A 21,841-nucleotide genomic window follows, 5' to 3' on the forward strand; every position below is an offset into this window, starting at 1 on the left:
TAAAAACAGGATAAAGATATTCAGAATACTAAACAACAGCTTTGCCTTCCCTGGATCTCATCCAAGAAGGAGTAGTAGACTTCATCATTTTTTTTTTCTCTCATAATTAAAAAAATACTGGATTCCTCTTCCACTCAATTATGTATTTTTCTGAAAATTCTTATTTTCAAAGAACAAGAAGACAAAGAACAAGGGAAACATTGGGGCATTTTATTTCCTTCAGGTAATTCACTACACTGATACAATTTTGGTACCCTAAATTCTATTTCTCTCACATTCATAACCTGCTCACTGCTCTTCTCCTTAGCCATAGTATCTGACTACTTCTCTGCTGAATTCAGTTTATTTTAGTCATTTTCCCACACCAAGAGCCTTCTCAGTTGTCCAACTGATTTGCTATAAATTTTCATGGATTATAGGCCACCTCCTTGACATCCTCCCCTCTCCTTCTTATATCTTGTTTCCTGCAGTCGTGGGAAAGGGATATGAGATGTTTCATCTGTGCTCTGCCTGATTTTCTTGAAGATCCTTATTGCCTTTTTTCTCCCATTTGCCAGCATCTCAAAAAGCCCAAGGATTTTGTAAAAACCAGTACCAATCAATACATTACAAATATTCTTTTAAATCACCCCAAAACTGCTTTGAAAATTTAGTGCATATAGTGAACATGAAAATGCTAATTAGAAGGAATAAAAAATAAACTGACTTATGTTTTTAAGTGGCCACAGCTAACAGTTAGAAGAAAACAAGCAACAGAAGTACATATTGGAAAGCAAATCTCATTATTTAAAAATGCAATAGTTATTTTTATTGGGAGTGTTTTAGCTGCTGTTTCAAGTAAGCTACATGAGGAAATGTGAGAAGTAATTCTATTGTCTCCATGTATTCAATTAAAAAAATCTGTATTTTTAATAATTTATGATCCCAGACAAGAAAGTTTTCTTCTCATTCTACTTTCCTTTGTTTTTCTTTAGAAAAGGAAAAGCTTGTGTAAAATCTGTGCAACTATTTTTTGAGAATGAATTAAAACAGACTGCCTGACCTCATAAGCCCTCTGAAAACTCAGCTAAAAGTCTAAGAAATAGAAAAGCTGAGCTGCAGGAAGATTGCACTGACTATTCTGGTACTAAGCCTCCTGTCACATGTGCCACTCCCATCTTTTTTAAGCAGGAATGACAATGCGTGGCCAGTTGCTGACAGCCAGCTTCAACAGTATAGCAGATACATTTCTTTAAGAAGGTCTGTCCTGCAGGTATGTCCAAGCTCACTTCTTGGCAGTGCTACAGGTTTTCTGTGACACCAGGAATGTTTCTTAACCAGTTAAAAAAATTCTACCTGTTTTCTTGAGATTTCATAAATCATCTTCATTTTTGGTAAAATGGAAAAAATACCATCACACATGCTGATTACTGAACTCTCCAGTCACTCTTGAACGGTGGATATTCAGATTCCAAGACTGAACACTCAGATTCAATGAGTGAACATTCCTGTTTAATTACACCAAGAAAGAAATCCAAGAGAGTGTTTCCAAGCATAGGACTCATGTTCAACAGCACACGCACCCTCTGAGCTGCAGCCTGAAACCAATTTCTGTAACAATATTCAGTTCTCTCAAAAGCTCTGAGGGCAGCTCCAGATTGTATCACAGTGAATGCCTCAGCTCGTTGATGACAACAGAACTTCCGATGTCACAGCAAAAAGCAAAAAATGGGCTATGGGCAAATGTAAATTTGAAATACACTTCACTCTTTCCAGAGCTGAGACATTACTCTGAATGAAAAAATAGCAGCACAGCACTGGTACGAGAATTGCTAGCAAGATAATTGTCTCTTGGTGAAGATTCTAAAGGAAGCTTTTTCTCTTGAGGAAAATGATGCAACTTCTCATGACATTCCTTCCCAAATTATAAGCAGTGTCTCAATTTCAAAGTAACATTAATTTAGTTACTAAGTACAAAATTTGCTAGTTTTATTGTAGCACTTTCTTTAATACTAATCCGAATATAATAGTAGCAAATGTTTTTCACTATTTCTAGAACCTAAGCATAATTCCATTTCCTGCTACTGTGGGGATGCCAGCCACTTGAAGTTCCAGCCATTTTTACTGAGCTATTAAACAATTTAGTATATTAAATCTGCTTGCCTTTTGCTTTTGCACTTGCCTTCATTGTTATCAATACCACTTTCTCTCCATCTCGTCTCTTCTTACTTCTGATTTTCTATTCTTCTAGTGCTAAAAGTATTGGCATATTATCTTTATCTCTTTCTGCCTTAGAAGCAGACCTGTTCACAGAATGAAATGGAAGTGTATGCCGTAGCAACTGTTCCCCCTCTAATTTATACTCCAAATGCCTCGTAATACAGCAAAGTGCTGATGCTGCTACTTTACAGGGAGGAAACCATGCCATAGAGAAGTATATTCCGAATCTGTTACAAGCACAAAAATGAGACTGGTAAATCATGGCAGAAACCTGATGAGTTACTCTCCCCAGCCCACGGTGGGCAGCCACAGCTCCTGGCTCACAATATTTCAGGTTCAGCTCTCGTGAGGCTGCCAGTCATGTACCTGGCAGCAGGGCCATGCTGATGCTGCTGAATAAACTCAGATCACTGGATTTGGAAGAAACCAGTCAACAAGGGTCGCTGAAGCAAACACCAGCCTAGCACTCAACACTGAGACAAGTCTCAGCCTCCATTTTGGGAGCTCTCAGCTCTCCAAAGCACAGGGTACAGGAGTTTTGGCTCATTTCACATAGGAATTTTTGTGTGCAATCCCCACAGTGTGAACCAGTTTGGCCATATTTACCCTACACAGTAAACACTTAAAAGCAGTAACAACACAACATGTGTGATATAGACATCATGTCAGGTTCCTCCATCTGAAATGCTCATGTTTAGATCCTACAGCCTGGCTTCCAGTCCACACTTACCCAGACTGGCTGTGTGCTGTCACCCTCACACTAATACTGTGGCTTAAGTGGCTTTTTACTCTCTTCCACAATCACCTCCCTCTAGACATATTTGTAGAGATCATAAGAACCACAGGGATTGATCAAAGACACATTTACTGAATTTCTGGTGCATGACACGAAGCTACTTAAATATATGGGATTCTCCAGGGCTAAAGAAGGAGAAGGTAACATAAGTAACAGAATCGTTTCAGCCTCTCTGTTGGAACACTGATGTCAACATCTAATTCACAACAAATCTAAATCCTAGCTTATTAATATAAGCAGGCTGTAAATAAAAGTAACAAAGATTAGGTATTTTTACTGACTCAGCAAACAGATCTGCAAGTTTCAACCAGATGCCTTCCCATCTAAGACACCTGTAAGGCTCACCAATACCAGTTCTTTCTCAAAATCAGGCTCTAACTAGAAGAACCGACTGCTACAAGGAATCTGGAGAATCTTTTACTTTGAAACATTAAGTATCCTGAGCCTTTTCCTTGTGCTGAAGAGAAGTCGTCCTAAAGAGAAATCTGTCCTTAGCTTGGGGCTACTAAAGTAGTGTTGCCTACTTGAATCCTTGGAGGTAAGGGTCTCTAGCCTTTGGGATCGGGAACAAACCTCAGCTGAGCAAGTTACAGGAATTAATTTAGGGAAAACTGACCATATGACTGTTCTCCTGCCTGAAATGTTTGCTCTAATCCACTTCAGTTGATGGGGTAGAGAAAAGCAAACAAACTGGCCCAAGAGTTCTCACAGTACCTAGAGCAGACATTCCTCTACAGTCAATTTTGAGAAAGCAAGGCGAGAGAAGTGGTAAGTACTCCATGGTGAGTAGCAGCTAGAGAAGGTTATTAGTGTTTTTTCCTCAAACCATCTTGGCAGGGGTTCTTGTAGCCTTGAACATTTTTATGCCCACAGCACTTTGTAAGATTTGTTTTACTTTTTTTATTTTTTATTTTTATTTTATTTTACTGTTGGAGAACCATTACACAAAAAGCTGACTCTGGAAGGCCTAGTGAAGGTACCCAACTTCAGCACTACAATTAACAGGGTGTGCAATTTACAAGTCTGGTAAGTGGTTTTTATGCTTTGCTCTCTATGAGATCAAAATAACTACACTCAGTAACTAACATTGTCCAGGCAATTCTGCTGTAAATAGTCCTGGGCACCTCCAGTTAGCTTACAGTCAATGCACTATTTTGGTGACTTCATGCAAAACAGAAACAGTCCCCATCACAAATTTCTACTATAGACAAAAATAACATAAGCACATTAAGCTGCTTTCCCCTGTCACCCCCGATGAACTTCATATGGCAACCAGACCAAAAGCCCCCGCTGAGCCCCCGAAGCTGAATGTGAAAAGGAAATATCACAAAAAAACACTGCCAGCATCCTAGAACATGACTCACACTGCTTAAGTATCAAATCACTACATTTAGAAGATTCTTGTCTGGTTATTTTGTGTGGATAGATCAAGCACTCTGAAATTCCATTTGCTGAAGGAAGCAGACGGAGCACCAGGGCTCCTGACTTGGTAGTTAACTTCAGGCAAGTCACTGCGTATCTCTACACTACCATTTCCAAATGCAAAACTCATTACACTCATCCCTTTTCTGCAGCACTTAAACATCTATGCATGAAAAGAACCATCCAAGGAATTATTTACGTTCCTAGTGCAAAGAAGTAAAATATTGCATGGAAAGCCAGGGCCAAGTCTCTTCTGTCAATCTATCCCTCCTGACAAGTATAAACTCTTAGATACAGAAATTACTACAGAATGCTGTTTAAAATCGATGGACCTTCCTAAGCAGAGTAAAATGGGGAACTGCTAAGGGAAAACCACTGATACAAGAGAAGATGTAGACTATCCAAAGGGCCAGATTTTCAAAGATGACTGAAAACAGGTATGATGTCCATATGTGATGAGATTTTCAGAACCAACATTTATTCAAAGTCCTGCTAACATCAATTGCAGCTAATTAGTGCTGCCTTTGCAGACAACTGCAACTTTAATCACTCTGATCATTGAAAATCTGACCCAAGTAAACAAACTAAAACAAACACTGTTAAATGTTGTTTGTCTGACTATTGTGGAAAGCTTCTTTAGACAGAAATGTGATTTCTAAACTGCAGTTTAGCAATCCATAAATGTTAATGAGATCATGTGCTGTTTTGTCTTGTGATAATTTTTTCCTATTAAAATCTTGTTCTTTTTTTAACCTAATGAGCACATCACTAGTCTAAGCACGCTTATTGTTCAAAGTTTAAATTTACAGCTAAAATAGAGGCTGCTTACCAACAACCAGAATTCTTTGAGACATGAATTCTTCATCTATATTCAAACTACTAGGCTACATATATGTTCTTTCACTTAAGACCAGTCTTTTATCTTTGCAATGAATAAGTATATAAGGTACTGACTGTGCCAATTTGTTTTCCTCCCAACCATAGAAAGAAAACTCAGACAAATTTTTAAAATTCTGAAAGAGAACAAAGTAATCAAAATAGAAAATGTTTATGTGAATGAAACATATTTTTAAAAAGTTGCCTATTGGTAAATCAACTCTCTCTATTTTGAGGGCACTATTACAGTTCATCATAGTGACTTCAACAGCTACACCTGGCCACTAAGCACCTGAGGGCATGGAGTCTTTTATAGAAACCGTTCTAAGAGCACATGGTGAAGCTACTGATGGAGCCACAGACAGCATCACCTCCAGCACCTCAACTATTTCTTACCAATGTTTTGTGCTCTGGACAAGTACTCTATAGTGACAGTGGGAGATTCATCTTAGCAGTCTGATAGCAAATTTTGACAGTCTCCAACTGACTTTGACAGTCTGTGTGGAAATGGCTGAACTGTTAAACACCCCAGAAAACACAAAATGAATAGCCTGAAGCATTAAAATGTGAGAACACAGAAGTAGACAACCCATGACATAAAAGTATAAAATAACAATTTTTTTTTAGAGGCAGAACACTAGCAATAAAATTTTGAGTTTAGAAGGAAACCTGCTGATTAAAAAGTAAAATTCTACCACGATTTGAGACAGAAAATGAAGAATGTTATTCATAAGAACATATGTGTCTCCTGCAAAAGCCTCTGAGGAAGTGGCCTTGATGAAAACAGAAGTGGTAAACACCAAGCCTAAGACCTTAATGAGGCTAAGTGAGAATTCAAACTCTTTTACCCTTAAGCAGATATTCCACAACAGCTTTAATAAATGATACAGAAGGAGGAAGGAAAAAAAAAAAAGGTAAGAAGCCACATGGATCTTATTCCCATAATGTGCAGCATGTAGCTGCTGGATGGTTTTCCTTGTTGAAGTATTCCTGATTTTTTTTCATAGGAAAAAGTCCACAGATGACAGAAAACTCCAACTAGACAGACACTAAAGTGGGTAAGATACCTGTCTGTCTCAGAGCACTGACAGATGGGGCTTCAACCCTTTCACTTACACACAACAGGCTGGCTTCTGTCACAAGGGGCTGTGATGGCATTTTCACTGAGTTTGATACAGAAGAAACATGTAAAATTATTTCAGCTGGGTTACACAGAAAAATTCTTTCCAAAAACAAGGCCAAGCCTTTGAACAGACAAAAATTAAAAGAATAGCAGTTTTCACAAGCCCATACATTGCCATAATTTGTTCTGTTGCATAAGTACATAGTACATTATTTACTCTTTTTAGTAGGAATGAAGTTATGTAAAAAAGAACTACTAGCAATAAGAAACACCAGTGTTAATATGTAAATTCTAAGATATCTTCATAATATTTTTTCCCATTTCTAGAAAACCAAAGAAACCCTAAACCTCTTTTTGAGAACAATCTATTTGAGTTGGGTACAATTTCACTCAGAAGTACTAGTCAAAAGCATTTTTCTTGAAATCATTTTCAAAATGAAAACTGTTTTTCCATCTTCTAATATCTTTGACTAATGGGGTACATATGCACTGGATGAAGCATCTCTAAACAGACAAGTTATTTTTGGAAGAACAATAGTTTTTGTAAATATGAGACTGCCATGGTTATGCAGTATGGCCTAATGCTGGATTATTTTGATCTCCTCTGGAAACCCATTCCAGGTTAATATTGACTATTATTATCAATCACTTGACAGAGCAAGCTTGCAGCTTTGAAGTTCGTATTTCTGCAAAATAACGCTCCACAACAGGATGTGGCTTGTGTTCTTTTTCACCTACCTCTTACTCTACAGTAACAAACAGCAAGTGCTTCCTACTGTAATTTAAGCAGGATTCTGAGAGACTGAGTGGTAAATGATAAAATGTGCCTTTGTATGTAGAAGAAGCATTTCTATGCCAGCAGATAATTGCCATGTGCAGATCTGTGACTGCCTAAATCCTTTCGACATCACCACATAAATTGGCTCCCACTCTCTTGTTGACACACATGTAAAATCCATGCCTGATAACCTTGTAAAAATATACACAGTTTAACTACAATACAAACAGGCATTATTTCTCCTACCAGTGAATTATATCCATTCCTGCTGCACAATATATCATATGTTTAACACTGCACACTACTCAGCAACTTAACCTATTTCATAAACTCTGAAAACCTACCTCTTCTATGAATGCTATTACCGAATATGCCACTTCATATTTTTTCTGTACTGTATCATGCCACACTATACTTATTCATGCACAAATACCAAATGTAATTTGGAGCAGGGATTTTCCTAACTTATTTGTCCTGTGCTGTTATTTTATAAGTTTCCAAGTACATACGCATTACTATTTAAATAAACAACAGTAACAAAATCCAGATGAAATTTTACAGAAATGTAGGTACTCAGAATGTAATTAGCCAAACTGGAATTCTGCCAGGGCAACATCACTACTCTCGTGGAAAACACCAAAAGATCATACAGATGGCTTGAATGGGTCAAAATTGTAAGTACATAAATAATGCACTTTAAATGAAATTCCCAAACACAATACACCGTCATCTATCACCTTCTGATTATCTAGCATAGCTATCAGAAGTGCCAGAGCCTCATTAGCAAACACCTTCTCAAAGCTATGGCCACTGCAGCCTGCTGTATTCTGAGATGCAAGAAGTGAAGGTCATCATTTAAATTCACGACAAAGCGACTGTAAATCAGCGCTTCTGCCCGACCTGGGGTTCCTGCGCCAGCGCTCACCAGCAGCTCCCCACCCGGTCTGGCAGCTCAGTTAATTTCATTCATTCAGTGGAACTCGGAAGAAACGTTGGAAACCGGGGCTGTAATTTCAAGCTGACAAGAGTTCTTTTTGTTTCTTAAATTCAGCAACATACATGTGAAAAGGTTTGATAGCCACTGCAATATTGCGCTTCATGTATTGTTTGATAATCATCTGGTCACCACACCCACCAGAACGCTGAGCTCAAGGGATGCTTGTTTGCTCTCCTGCCGGGACTTCAGCCTTCTTTAACACCCTCCTAAACTGCAATGCAGCCACCCAAAACAGCTTTTTAAGAGGCATCTTCAGTTCTTCAAAACCTGAAAATATGTTGCATTAACAGTGACACTTTGCTTTTATTGTCACTGAATTCTCATTTTCCTTTGACATGCTGCTGATTTCAGCACCTTTCTTTCTTTAAGCTCACCCAGTTGCATTCCATGACCGAATTCCCTATTTACTGGTAAAGAAAAACACAGTGAGGACACAGGACATTCTTCTGAGTTTGCAGCCCTTTCAATGTTCTTCCAAAGAAAAGACAGCAAAAGTATCAGATCCCTATAAAAAGTGTCTCACTGAGGTCTTACTCAGCAGTGGGATGGCATTCATTAAACCTTTAGTCAAATTCCTCCTCTACTGTTGAATTCCTCATGTTCACATATATCATGACATTACTTCAAAAAAGGAATGACATCCCAGAATGCCCAGATGAAAGTATAACAATAAGTTGTTCTAAAATTTTAATAAACTAACATTATAAAGCAGAGGAGCTCTTGGAAGCCAGAGAGTGAAACCATTAAAAATTCACTAATTAAGAAAACACCAAATAAGATGAACAACTGACCCTCTCCTCTGTTTAGAGTCTCTCTGCTGAAGCTACAGGGAGATACTTAACATGATCATAACTTCTCATTTGGTGAAGCTTTCAGTGTAGATGAGGAAAGCACAAGGAAATAGGCCAAGGGATCCAGACACAAACAGATGGAATTGGCATGTCTGCATTCTGAGCCTTCATGGAACGAGAGGGAAACACAGTTCCCATCTTCGTATGAAACACGACTTTCTTGTCCCACCTGCACTCAGACAGACAACAGTACCTCACAAGAGCATGAACTTCTCTTTTCATCTCTGCAGGGAAATAACAGAAAAGCACATGGGTGACCCTTTAAAAACTGATGGTGCTAAGTGCATCACTGCTAAAGAATTTACCATCCCTCTCTGGACAAGATACTTGCCTATTGCATACCAAGAGGAGATTTATTTGATTGTGAGTAGCTTCCTCTCAGAAAATACAGGACACTTAAAGGCACACAACATTTTCCTCTACTTTTCACTGCAACCTATTTGCTGCTACACTTATTTCCCTTTTTATGTATTTAGACTATTGGGTTTCTATAGTTGCAGCATTTAAGTCTAAGGTGTTAAGTTTTCTAGTTGATGTTGACATAAAACAGAAATTTCTCCCACTTTCTTTCACACAATTATACTTACAGAATAATCAATTTTCAGAGAAATTAAATTCAGAAAGTTATTTGAGGTTATAATTTTTAAATGTGGCTTTCATTTTCATAGCTCACAAACTATGCCTGTTATGAAAATATTTCATACAAGCTGCTGCCTAATTAGATGACTTAATGTTACAAAACTCTGTATTTAAAAGAACTGCCAAAGAATATCAAAATCAGATTTTTTTCCTTTGTTTGCTATGATGTGCTTTTTTCTACTTATTTTATGCACAGAACAAAAAAGAGTTGACTGGTAAGACCATGAATTCACATTGTGTTTTACTTTATAATATTCATCAGTTAACTGGGGTGTTCATAAGTTTGTTTGCTTTTTGTTTTTCCTTTTTTTTTCAAAAGTGACATTTAGAAGCCAATAACCCAAAGTGTATTACTGAACACTTTAACAGTGTCCAATAGGTAGATGACCTAGCTGCACAGTGATTAAAAGATTTAACTGCTAGATCAATGAATCAATGAAAGCAGCATGAATTAAAATGGCTGCAAGATTTTCCAGGCATAAGATGAGACCTAAAAAAAAAAAAAAAAGGTACCTTACTTTTTATTTCACATTTCAAATGAAATGTAACCATTTCTTTTAAAAAGAAAAAAAATACATGTTTTCCTGACAGAAATAACACAGCTTTTTTCTAATACATAGTGACTAATCCATAGATTTTAATTGTCAAAGATCTGATTACATTTCGCCATTCTCATACTGAATAACCTCCCTCAAGAAAAAAAGCAGTCTCTGCTCAGGAAACATAATGGTGTTAGGATCTGGTCCAAAGTGAACTGTTATCTCACGCGTGAAGATAATGAATGTTAATTTAAAATAATGTTCTTTCAACTCCAGGGTTTTTTTCATACAATCAATCAGGCCTGAAAGTGTGTGTGTGCACGCTCTCTCTCACATGCACTCTCTCTGTCACTCACCCATAAACACTTCATTTTATATTCTCATTCCCAGAGATTCATGGGAAAATTTTCTGCAGGTGTAAACTAATATTGCTCCACTAAAGTCAACAGAGCTGCACCAAATGACATTAGCAAAGGCAGTGGTCCTGCCTCCTGTGACAAGGGTGCACCTCGACTTCCACTTAATGTGCATCTCACAACAAACTCTCCCTTTCTTCTATTCATATGTGTGTTTCCCAGCTCTTACTGCTACTAAGCAGACAACCACTACAGCCTTTCACTAACTCACCCCTCCAGGTCTCTTATCTCCATCAAATCCCACAGAGAAGCAGGTGTAACATGGCTCTTTCCTGCAACCTTGGAAGAAGCTCTTGGAACATGTGCAGAGAAAGAGCACTGCAGTGGAAGGCTGCAAGGCATGTGGAAAGGACAGAACAGGCTTGACCTAAAAAGCAGTAGGTTTCAACATTACAGCTAAAATATTCAGTTATTACAGGAAAGAGAAATTAAAACACTCAAAAATGGAACAAATAAAACTTCTACATGTGTAAAAACAGAAGCCATTATATAAATTACTATTGTTTGGAATAGTATGGAAAACAAGTATTCTGTAGCTTTCTACCTCAGAAAAATGACTCATTTTTGACACTTTTTAGGAGATATCTGATGGATTGAAGCAAGACTGGATTACATGACGCACTAGTTTGATCAAGAAAGGCAGTTCTCCTGGAAGAAGAGCCAAGTGGAAATTTGGATACCATTCCTTCCCACTGGCCCAGGAAATACTGCAACTGCTTATCCACTAACTTGGCAGAGCAAACCATGTTCAGCTCCTCACTCCTTGGTGCACCTGCACTCCAAGAATCTGCACCACCACGCAGCTTTAGCTGATATTTATTGGTATTTCCTGTGTGAGGAACAAAAGTCCTTCCATTTTATTGAAAGCTCCATGTTTTCAGGAATTAGTGCTACAACTTAGGCTAATACTTGACTGACTGGAAAATGGGTTATTTTTATGCTACTTTTTAAAACAATTGAGAAAAAGAATATCAGCATGAGTTGAAAAAAACCCAAAAATAAAACTGGGTCCTGGAGATGATTGACTCTTAATCTGTATTTCCTAAAAGGTGCAAGTTCAATAACAAAAGGAAATTTCATGTCTGGAACCAGAGAGAAGTTAGGAGTATGCTTCCAATTAGGAGATTTACAAAGAAGCCTTCTGGGAGCCAGCAGAGTAGAAAGTGTGCAGGAAAAGGAAAAATCTCTTTCTTACAACAAATATTTCCTGTAAGTTTCTTTATTTCAGGTCAGTGCAAGCAGAAGATGAACACAAAGCTAGAAAACTGAAAGATACAATTACAGACTGGGAGTGTCTATGTTTCTCACTTTCCAACACTGTCAGTCTGAAACACTCCCAGGTATGCATCAGCACTCTCCTTCAAAAATTAAAGTCAGTGTAACAAAACATTTTCTTTTAACATGTACAAAAACAACCAACCTACCAAACAATACTTTAATATGGCAGCTTTCAAACAGCCTGATATTCCATTCTAGTCAGACTGCTAAGAGGTTAGACACCCTGAGGTATCTGTTAGCAAAATGTACATCCCTTCTCACTGTTCCTCATATTTTACTATCACTAAGAGGTTTTAAGAAAGCTATTTTTATTTGGGAAAAAATTTAAAATTTTCTTCTTCTTTTTTAGAATATTAAAGCCAATGCCAAATTATTCAGTGTGCCATATTGTATTCAAATGTCAGCTTGCATGTAATGACTGACACTGAAGCTTCCTGAGATAAGTCCATGCAGCCAGTCCTTAAGAATGTCCTAAATTATCAACTATACTTATGTGAAGCTAAAAGTGGTGTCAGTCTGGTTCCTGGGAAAACAAATAATAACAATTCTTTGCTTTTTATTAAAAAGAAAGTTTCCTACAATTTTGAATGTTTAGCAAAGAATGAATAGAAGCACAAGGTGAGGAGAACATTACCCACTCTAAACAATTTGTAGCATGGAACAAAAAGGATTGTCTAGATTTGCCTACTGTTTGCAGGTAAATGATAAAAACAGGATGAATGAAGATAAATTTCAGAATTCAGGTGTTTAATTTATGTTCTATGATAAAGAAATAGATTACTTAACCTGCTTGCACATTCACAATTTCCATAACTTTGAAACTATGTTAAAATACATAGACCCCTGACATACCTGTTTTCTACCTTTCCTGATGTAAGAATAAACCTTTCTTCTCATAATGGTATTGGCTTTTCCAGTAGGAATTTCTTCTTTCACCATTTTCATTATCTATAATTAAGGTTTTCCATAACACACAGGATTTAAGGTATACAGAAAATGGCAGAAATCACTAACAGAAAAATATTATCCACGTTTTCTCTGTTCTTTTTCTAAGCACTGTAAACTCCTTCAAAGACAGTAGTAGTTCAAGCAGGAAAAGTGCCTTAACTTCAGTGGAAATAAACATTAATGTAAAATTTAGCATGTGCAAAAAAAACAAATCATGCTGTTGATATTGAAAAGGCATAAAAATGCCCATGTAACACTGCTATGTAACTCCACAGAAGAATCAAAAATACAGCATTACATAAAATTATATCAGCACAACTAATTTTGACCGTGTTTTTCCTTGAATATTGCAGTCATATGTAAGGTTTTAATTTTTAAAACTATTTTGTGGAACTAAACTTGTTCATCAGTATGCTCCAAGGCCTATGCATTTTCATGCCTGTGGGAAACAATTGCTTATATGATCAAGGTCTCCATCATTATATTAATATTAATCTATGGGTAACAATGAATTTTCTGCAGTGAATATCAATTTTCATCAGTGAACAATCAGTGACTGTGTGGCCTGTGATTACATTTTATGAAATAGCAATTCTTTTGTTTTGATTTTGTACAATTTTGAACCTGGATTCTAGTAATTGCTTGGGGGAAGGAGATTGTGCATAAACTCTGGGTTTAAGCTTGTCTCTGAAGTCAATGACAGCTCATAAGACACTGATCACAAAATTAACAACAGACCAGAAGGAAAACTGGAGAAATCCCACTCCATTCTGAGGCAGAATTTCTACTTTAATTTGTGCTTGTGGATGCACACACTGCAGTGTTATGCAAGGCACAGACTCTGTCCTCTTTGGAAGTTTTCTTTTACTAGCAATGACACCAAGAAACTAGTAATAAGGCACAAGCAGCCAGTGCAGATTTGGCTGGTGCTTGGTTTCTGGCTTGAGAAGCATCTGTAATTGCAAGCAGGTATCTGTAGAGTGAGATCCTCTCTTACTGAATGCATAAATGTTGTGTGAGACTTAACAGAAAATGATAGTGTGCTAAGAAAGATAAAGCTCTCTGATCAGTCTCTCAGATCTTAAAGATTTGTTGAGCAATAAACATATCTTACATACTTTTAAATTTTTCACTGTGTACTATTTCTAGCTACTTTGGGATTCTGCTAATCATTTTCTCTCAGCTCCATTTTGTTTCACTTCATTGCTTTTCCAGAAGGTTCAAATAAAACCTAAGGTTGACAGACAAGAATCGCTGTGCTAAAATTAGTGATCTAAGTGCCATGTCCCATGAGTCACAGCACGCAACTCCCATCCAGCTCTCTTTAAAAGACCAGATAACAATGCCATGCCCTAAGTGCATGGGATCAAAGCACAAATACCCACTTGCCAAAACACCGCTTTGGAGTACTACACTACACCTACTAGCAGAGTCCTATGCTCTGTAACCAAAACATCGTTAAGTCAGCTGCATTAAAACCATGGATTTGAATATAATGCAAGTTGGTTTATATTTGACAAAGTAACAAACATAGGAGAAATGAGAGGTAAGAAGGAATATGTTTAACTCTTCTTTTTCAAAATTACTAGATGTCAAATCAATAGTATTCTATAATAAATAAAAAATTAATTAAGACAGTGAGCCCAGTTCTTTGCATGCAAAAAATACAATTTCCACAAAAACGGTGAATGGGATATTACTGCTATTTTTGTTGGCATGTTTAAATTAATTTTTAATGAGTAAGTGGATTTTAATACTTAAAATTTCAATGTGTCTGCTGTTAAAATTATTTATTAAAAATTAGTTTTATATGATAGTATAAGTGAGAGTTGTATGAAGACTCATAATCATGAATTCAAAATGGTTTATTTTGCAATTATTTAATCCTGGAATTTAAAATTAAATACAGTGTAAAGGTACATGCAAAGATATCCTAATTGTTAGTAAGTACACCCATAAACCATATTTTACTTATATTTTTAATACATTTCTAATTTTGAAATTACAAATACTACTTTTTATCAATAACCTACTTTAAACTCAAACTACAATGCTCTGTAATTTCATAACAGACACCTTTTGTGAAGTATAAAATGAGAGATTGGAAGAAATTCAAAACCAGTCTTTTTGTACACAAAACTCTCAATAGCTACACTTTGGATTTATCTACATGGTACAGCTACAGGATCAGGCTCTGATGGGATATACCAAAGCTGGCTAAAATTAGACATCATGAGCTTTAACTTGGGTTCATGGACATGTCAGTATGTATCACCACTGTGCCTGCTGTAGCCTGCCCACAGGACTAAAAGATCCTGGTCATTTCAGGGACAAAAATTAGAAATAAATATGAATGAAATCCTACTAAAATGCTAGGTTTACCCCCCACCTTTTTTTTTTTTCCCATATAATCTGATATTCACAGCATGATAAAAATAAATCAAAAGACAGAGTTCAGTCTTTCACAACTAACTTAATGGCAGACATTGGTTTAAAGTTAAAATAAATAATTAAAAAATTATTAAAAATTATGTTTAAATACTACAACTGAAAATATGGTGAAAAAAATGGGCTCAATCCAGCCCTGGTGCTTCTGGGAGCTGCATGTGCAGAGACCTTGGAAACCAGACAACCTCATGTGCCACAGGAGTTCACCTGTGCAGGCTTGAGGCCACAGTGTTTATGTACTGCACACAGCCACCCTGGTGTCCATTGGTTACCTCCACTACACCCAGAAATGAAGGAGTTTGTGGAGGTTTCCACATTCGTTTTGTATTTCATGTGCTCTCAGCAATAACAAATAAAGAAATTCCTGAAAAATGGAGTCATTACGTCATCTTATAAACTACCTACTTTGCAGGCTGTACTCTTGCGACTGGAAGATTAAACCTTAGAACAATAACCCAATTATGAGCTAAATTTACATTCAACTGATGAAAAATGATCCAGAACCTGACAAGAATAATCTTTGTTCACAATGTTTAGCACAAGCAACACTGACAGCCTAAAATGTATGAGTTATATAAAAGATGACATATGCTGCACTGCCCAGCTACCAAGGGCACCATGCTCCAGGTACCACACACATAATGTGGGAGCGTTCACCACATCCTGAGACTAAACAAACCCAACAAAAACCAAGGCACAAAACCCTCTGCAGATAAAGAACATGATCCCACATTACCTCCTAAACAATCAGCGCAAGAAGGATGGCTAAACAAAGTCCTATTATATGGAAGGAAAACCACTGCAATAAAATGGTGGTCAGGATTTTTAACAAATTTATATATTTGCTGGATAAATATGAGAAAAAGAATTGCTCCGACAATTCTGACCTAACTTTTGAAAAAAATCTCCAAACTCTACTTCATTCAGGAAAGTAAAATCTTGTGTGCATTTAGTTGGTAATTTTAAACAATTCCACATTTTACGAACCAAGTTCATCACTGGAGTGAGGCACATATACCTTGCACAGATTAATTTTGTTTATAGTTCTAGTTAGCATTTGTGACAACCTGCATTATGGGCAAAAGACATCTTTTACTGACATTTATGCTAATCTGGATCTAAGTAAAAAGTCATTTAAGAAGCAAACAAAAATTTTCCTGAAGACATCTTCATCATAACCTTGTCCCTTGTCCAGAACTTTTAGCCCAGACTGATTCACACTGCCTGAAGTCTTCACACACTTCCAGAGATAAATGTTCTTAAAGACTGTGGAAGGCAGTTACTACAAAAATTAGTTACAGGTATGTCCAAAATTTGTGAACTTTAGCTGACTGAAATTGGGTACTCAATTTCAAAACATGTCTCCTAATTCTAAAATTCCCCCTCATTCTCAAACTGTGTGAAATGAAACAATTTGCTAGCTAACTAGATAATGCAGGCATCTACGGAGATGTTTAGATGCCTAAAGTTGAGAAAACGTCTTCAATGTTATCTTTTATCTATTTCCTTTTGAGGTGTTTTATTCTGACCCAGTGACTGCAGATGGCACAGTTCAGTGGTCCCCACGCTGTGCTGCACTGGCAGAAATGCACAACAGCCTAGATGGAGCCTGAGCCACTTCAAGGTGAGTTTGAGGCCAGATCCATGGTCCATCTGCTCAGGGAGCACCACATCACTAACAGCACCCAGTATGTTTTATTTACATGCAGGCAGAAATACCAAGCACACTTCACAGCCTTTCACCATCTCACTTGCTTTTGAGACAATCTTAGGCCAAAAACACAACCCAGGCTCTTCTGCTGCAGAAGCCTCAGGTCATGCTGAACAGTCCCTTCTCCTCTCTGCTCCAAGGCAGGGGAAACCCAGGACACTTGAACAGCAGACGTCCACAGAATTCCTACTGCCTGCAAACAGTAAGGACACACAGCACACAAACCACTACACTACTACATTGTGTGCACAGCAATTCCACTAATGAAATTCTTGTCACTCCAATAGTGCTCACTCTTTTCCTGAAAAGTTACGAAGCATTGCTCTGCCTCATACTACAGAAGGACTATGTGAAACTATTAAGAACTATTCTGGTTTCTGGTGAACAAACTCAATTTGGTTTCTTTACATTTATATTTAATAGCTGCCAAGTGTTTGCTTAGATTTAAGAAACAAAACAATCAACAACTTCAGAGATGAACTACCCGTAAAATTTTTGCTACAAAGCTTCAAATTGTTGAAGAGTATCTTCTAGCACATCACCAAAGTTTTAAGACCCCCCTCCCAACGTTCACAGACTCACAACTCCCCTTACACAAAGTTGACTTCAACACGAAACAATTTCCGTCACATTATCCAGTTCATGAGGTGGAGAGGAAGAGTCATTTTTCTCACTCACACCTTCGCTACTGAACCTGATCCTAAGTATTAACTGCAGACACCACCATCTATAGCACAATCAACAGAGCCATCAACACAGTCACTTTTTTCCCCACTCACTAAAACCAAACTCACCATCAGCAAGAGAAAGTGCTCTCTGCTGAACTACTTACTCCATGAAGCATTCCCTTCCCTCCCTTCCCCATGCAACTATCTGGTCAAAGCAGAGAGGGTTTGTTTAGGCATGGAAAAGCTGGCATTTTAAGGCCATAAATCCACAGTGGGAATTAATTAATACCATAAATCCCATACAACTGGAAATTATTTTGTGGGCACTTCCACTTTTATACAAAATATTAGTCAGCAAACAGTCGTGACTTCCCTAAAGACTTTCTGTAGCACACTCAAGAGTGGTTGATAATTGAAAAAAAAAAAATAAAAAGTGGAGAGATGCCAGGTCCTTCATACTGAAGGATGAGGAACTCGAAAAACCCAAAGGAGTGCAACCTGAACCACAAACTGGCATTTCCCCTCCCATTTCCCCCCTCCTCACACCTGCTGCTAAAGAATTAAATATTTCCTACAAAAGCAAGAGAAATGAAAAAATATCAGCATTAAGTAGGACAAGAAAGCATTTCCACTTTTTCTTTTCTACTGCAGTAGAAGGTCGTCTTAAAACTATAATGAATAGAATTACTCCAACAATAGAGACCATGCCAGATGATTCCAGGTAAATTATAAAACCAAACAGCACCAAATTAAAGTTTATTCACTCCTTTATCTCTTCTCAAACCATCCCATCTCTAGCATCTGTAAAGTTCACAGAAGACCAAAAACAAATTCCCAAAGCCTGCTGGTTTCCGAATGAGTCCCAAAAGACACACAAAGTTTCCCAAATCCTTAACATCAGCATTTTATAGAGGGGCTGTTGTCTGGAACACACGGAAGGTCAGGAAAGCGCACGAAAGCTCCCCATCATCCTCACCACGGGCACTCCCACACCTACACTTCCATCCTTTCCCCGAAGAAAAAGGAGACAGGCCTCTGAGCAGCCCTGAGGGAGGGGGTGAAGGCGAACACCCCACACAGTGCACCGAGGGCAGTTATCCGCAGACACGGCTTCGGGGGTGCACACACACAAAGGTCCCCAGAACGCAAACAAAAGCGAGCCCGTCGCCAGTTCGCATTCCCCGAACCGCCGAGTCCGGCACAGCCCCGGGAGGGCCCTTCCCGGCGCTGCCCCGGAGGCCGCGGGGAACCTGGGTGGCGGGAGAGCGGAGAAATCTGCCCCTTCACCCCCCAGGCCCTGCACCAGAGCACTCGGGAGAGGCGAGGAAGCCCCCGGGGCTGTTCCAGGGGGCAAGGCGATGCCGGGCCCCCGGTGCCCCGCTGGACGGCGAGGCCGTCCCGGCCGCGGGAGTGGCACCGCCCGCAGCCGCCGGCGGAGGAGGGCTGGGGCTCTGAGTTCACCCTTTCCCCGTCCCCTCCCCTGCCCCCCGCGGGCACGGCAGCCATGGCCCCTCGCCCGGCCTGCGGGGGCCCCGCCGTCTCTCTCCTGTGGAGCCTCGGCGCTGTCGAGCAGCTGCCATTACTCGGGCCAAGACCCGTCCTCCAAGCAGGCATCCCCCTCCCCAGCGAGGAAATGCGGCGGCGGCGGGGGTGTGTGAGCGAAAGGAAAGCGGGGGAGAGCGGGGAGCAAAGCGGTGGCCCCGCGTGCGGGAGAGAGCGGAGCTGGGGACTGACGGGGCTGAGGCCGGGCTGCACCACACCCTGCCCGGCCTCGCCTCTCACGCGAGTCCCCGGCTCCCCCGCGCCCTGCAGGCCCGCGCGGAGCGCTGCAAGCGGCGATTCTCTCCGGAGCGCCCCTCTCCCCACCCCACCTCCTCCCGTCCCGGCCCCGGGGCTGGCTGCAACTCGGCACGGGGGCGCGGGGGACCCGCCACCGCCTCCCAGCCGAAATTCGACCGGGGAAGGTGTGGGGACAAAAATAATCGCCGTTAATAATCACACGCGCTCCGCCGCCGTCCCCTTCTCCTCCTCGGTTTCCAAGCGGGCTGCCAGATAATCCTGCCCACTCCGAAAAATGAAATAGTAATAATAATAAAAAAATCCCGCCTTCCATCTCCCCCCCGCAGCCCCACACATTTTATTATTAAGTGTAATTGCTCCCCCTCCTCATACGGCACCCCGCGGGGAAGGATTGCCCCCTGCCCTGGTGCCCAGCCCTTCCCCTGTCCCCTCTCTCCCATCTCCTTGGAACAGTGTGTACATGATTTTGTAGTTTTTTTAAGGCGCCATGTTTATAATCCTCCATCATATTAAAAAAAAAAAAAAAAAATCCACCCAGCATGAGACACGGCGTCTCTCGCACCCCAAAGCCAGGGAGGCAGACACAGAAATATCCACAGGGCTGTAAATTCACCCCCCCTCCCGCACACACACCCCTCCTCCCCAGACTTAAAAGTCTCTCTCACCTTGTGCTGCTGGCGCTGCTTCTGCTGCTGCAGGGGGGGAGAAGTTAAGCCAGGGGAAACTTTTCAATCCCTTCCCCAGGCCGCTGCTGCCTCCTCCTTCCACATATTTTTCCCCTCAGAGTTTTATTGTGTCTGAATTTTCTCTCTCTCTCTCCTCTTCTGTCTGTCCACAGTTCAGGTTTCTGGGGTAAACAGGGTTTAGGATGGTGCTAGGGATATTTGGGAGAAGGAGAACTCTAGTGGTCTCTGCTGGAGTTGCTGTTTGTTTCTTTTATTATTTTTTTTAATAATACGTTTGAAACGGATCTTTAACTATTTATTATGTATGTATTTTGTCATGCTCTTAGGTCTGGACCCTCTCTTGTTGCAGAGGGAAAATGTGGTGCTTATCCAGCCTTGATACATGAAAATTCCTTCTATCGTGAAGTTCAACTTGGAGAAATGACAGATAATGTTTTTGAAAATAGATACTCACCTTGAGCAACAGAAACTAAAACATAGAGAATCAACGGTCTGTCTCAGAGTTGTCAATATGTCGTGAGCTGCAGATCACAGAAGCATAGAATCATTTAAATTGGAAAACACCTTTTTGATCACTGAGCCCAACTGTTAGCCATACTTGCACTGAAGGGCAAGGAAATAAATATTAACACAAAATACATAACTTTATAGGAACATATATATGTATGTAAGTAGCAAGAAAACGTACATTTTATATTTTTAATGGACCGTGAGATAAATATTAATAAATGTCTATGGAAATATATTCTAAAGTTTCTGAAATTCTTCAGAAATTATTAAATGAGTAAGTAACACTTCACAATTAATTAACTTGACTAGAATTTTACTTTTATTAAAATGTACTGGAAGCTTAGTTCTATAAACATTTATGCCTGCAAAAAAATTTATTCATATGAGTAGTCATTAATATTACTGAAACAGTAGAAGGAAATAGTAGTGCTAATGTTGAAAAAGAAGCATCCATTGTGCCTGGTCAGTCAAAGATTAAACAGTTTGCATACTGAACAGTGGAAGTTTCTCCAGCGTGTCCAGAAAATAAGATTTCTAGTAGTGTCTAAATCCAGTTTCTTTGAGATTGCTGCATCAGGACATTACATCCACTTCAAAAATAAAATTAAAATAATGGTTAGTTGCACAGCTATAATAAAGTCTTACTTCTACTATGCATTTAAATATGCAAGAATTATCTAAAATAAATAGATAGGAAAGAAAGTGCTGGTAATCTGCTCTCAAAGAGTGCTTCAGGCATTGGGCAGATGCCCAATAGTACTATAATTTATTAACTGCATTATATTGCTTGTATTAATAAAAAAGCAAATGAAATTTACAAGCAATTTTTTAAGTAAAAAGGGATTTACCATCAATATAATCACAAAAAGATTACCTTATGTTAAGCATGTATTTGTGATGTTTGGCTGTGATTTTGTTAAGGCATGTCATTTTCAAAAGATATTTGATAGAAATACATGCCAAGTTTCCATGGGATATTACTGGCTTGCTTGTCCTAGCTTTCTTTGAAACCTTCTCTGTTCAAATTGCATCTGAGCTATATTTATACACAGGGGGGAAAAGAAGAATTTGGGGTCATTACAATTTCTGCTGTTTCTACCGTGCAGTCAAGCCAACAGCTCTGCTCAAGCTGACATGGTTAAGGCACACTGATTTT

At 39.1% G+C, this 21,841-nt stretch overlaps 1 protein-coding gene across 6 annotated transcripts in view; it reads right to left on the reverse strand.

Moving 5' to 3' along the window:
• ZMYND11 (zinc finger MYND-type containing 11) overlaps window positions 1-20,379 on the reverse strand; it is a 105,109-nt gene extending 84,730 nt beyond the window's left edge. For 2 of the 6 annotated variants that reach the window (XM_068174245.1, XM_068174232.1), the window contains exon 1: window positions 20,155-20,378. The gene's annotated coding sequence lies outside the window, so the exon portion shown is untranslated. Of the gene's footprint in view, window positions 1-18,665; window positions 18,807-19,560; window positions 19,581-19,688; window positions 19,799-20,154 lie in introns of those variants that run through there. The other 4 variants (XM_068174197.1, XM_068174214.1, XM_068174223.1 and 1 more) reach the window with 4 other exon arrangements.
• Window positions 20,380-21,841: the final 1,462 nt, after the last annotated feature.

Source organism: Anomalospiza imberbis, chromosome 1 (genome assembly GCF_031753505.1).
Source record: "Anomalospiza imberbis isolate Cuckoo-Finch-1a 21T00152 chromosome 1, ASM3175350v1, whole genome shotgun sequence".
Classification (NCBI taxonomy): domain Eukaryota; kingdom Metazoa; phylum Chordata; class Aves; order Passeriformes; family Viduidae; genus Anomalospiza; species Anomalospiza imberbis.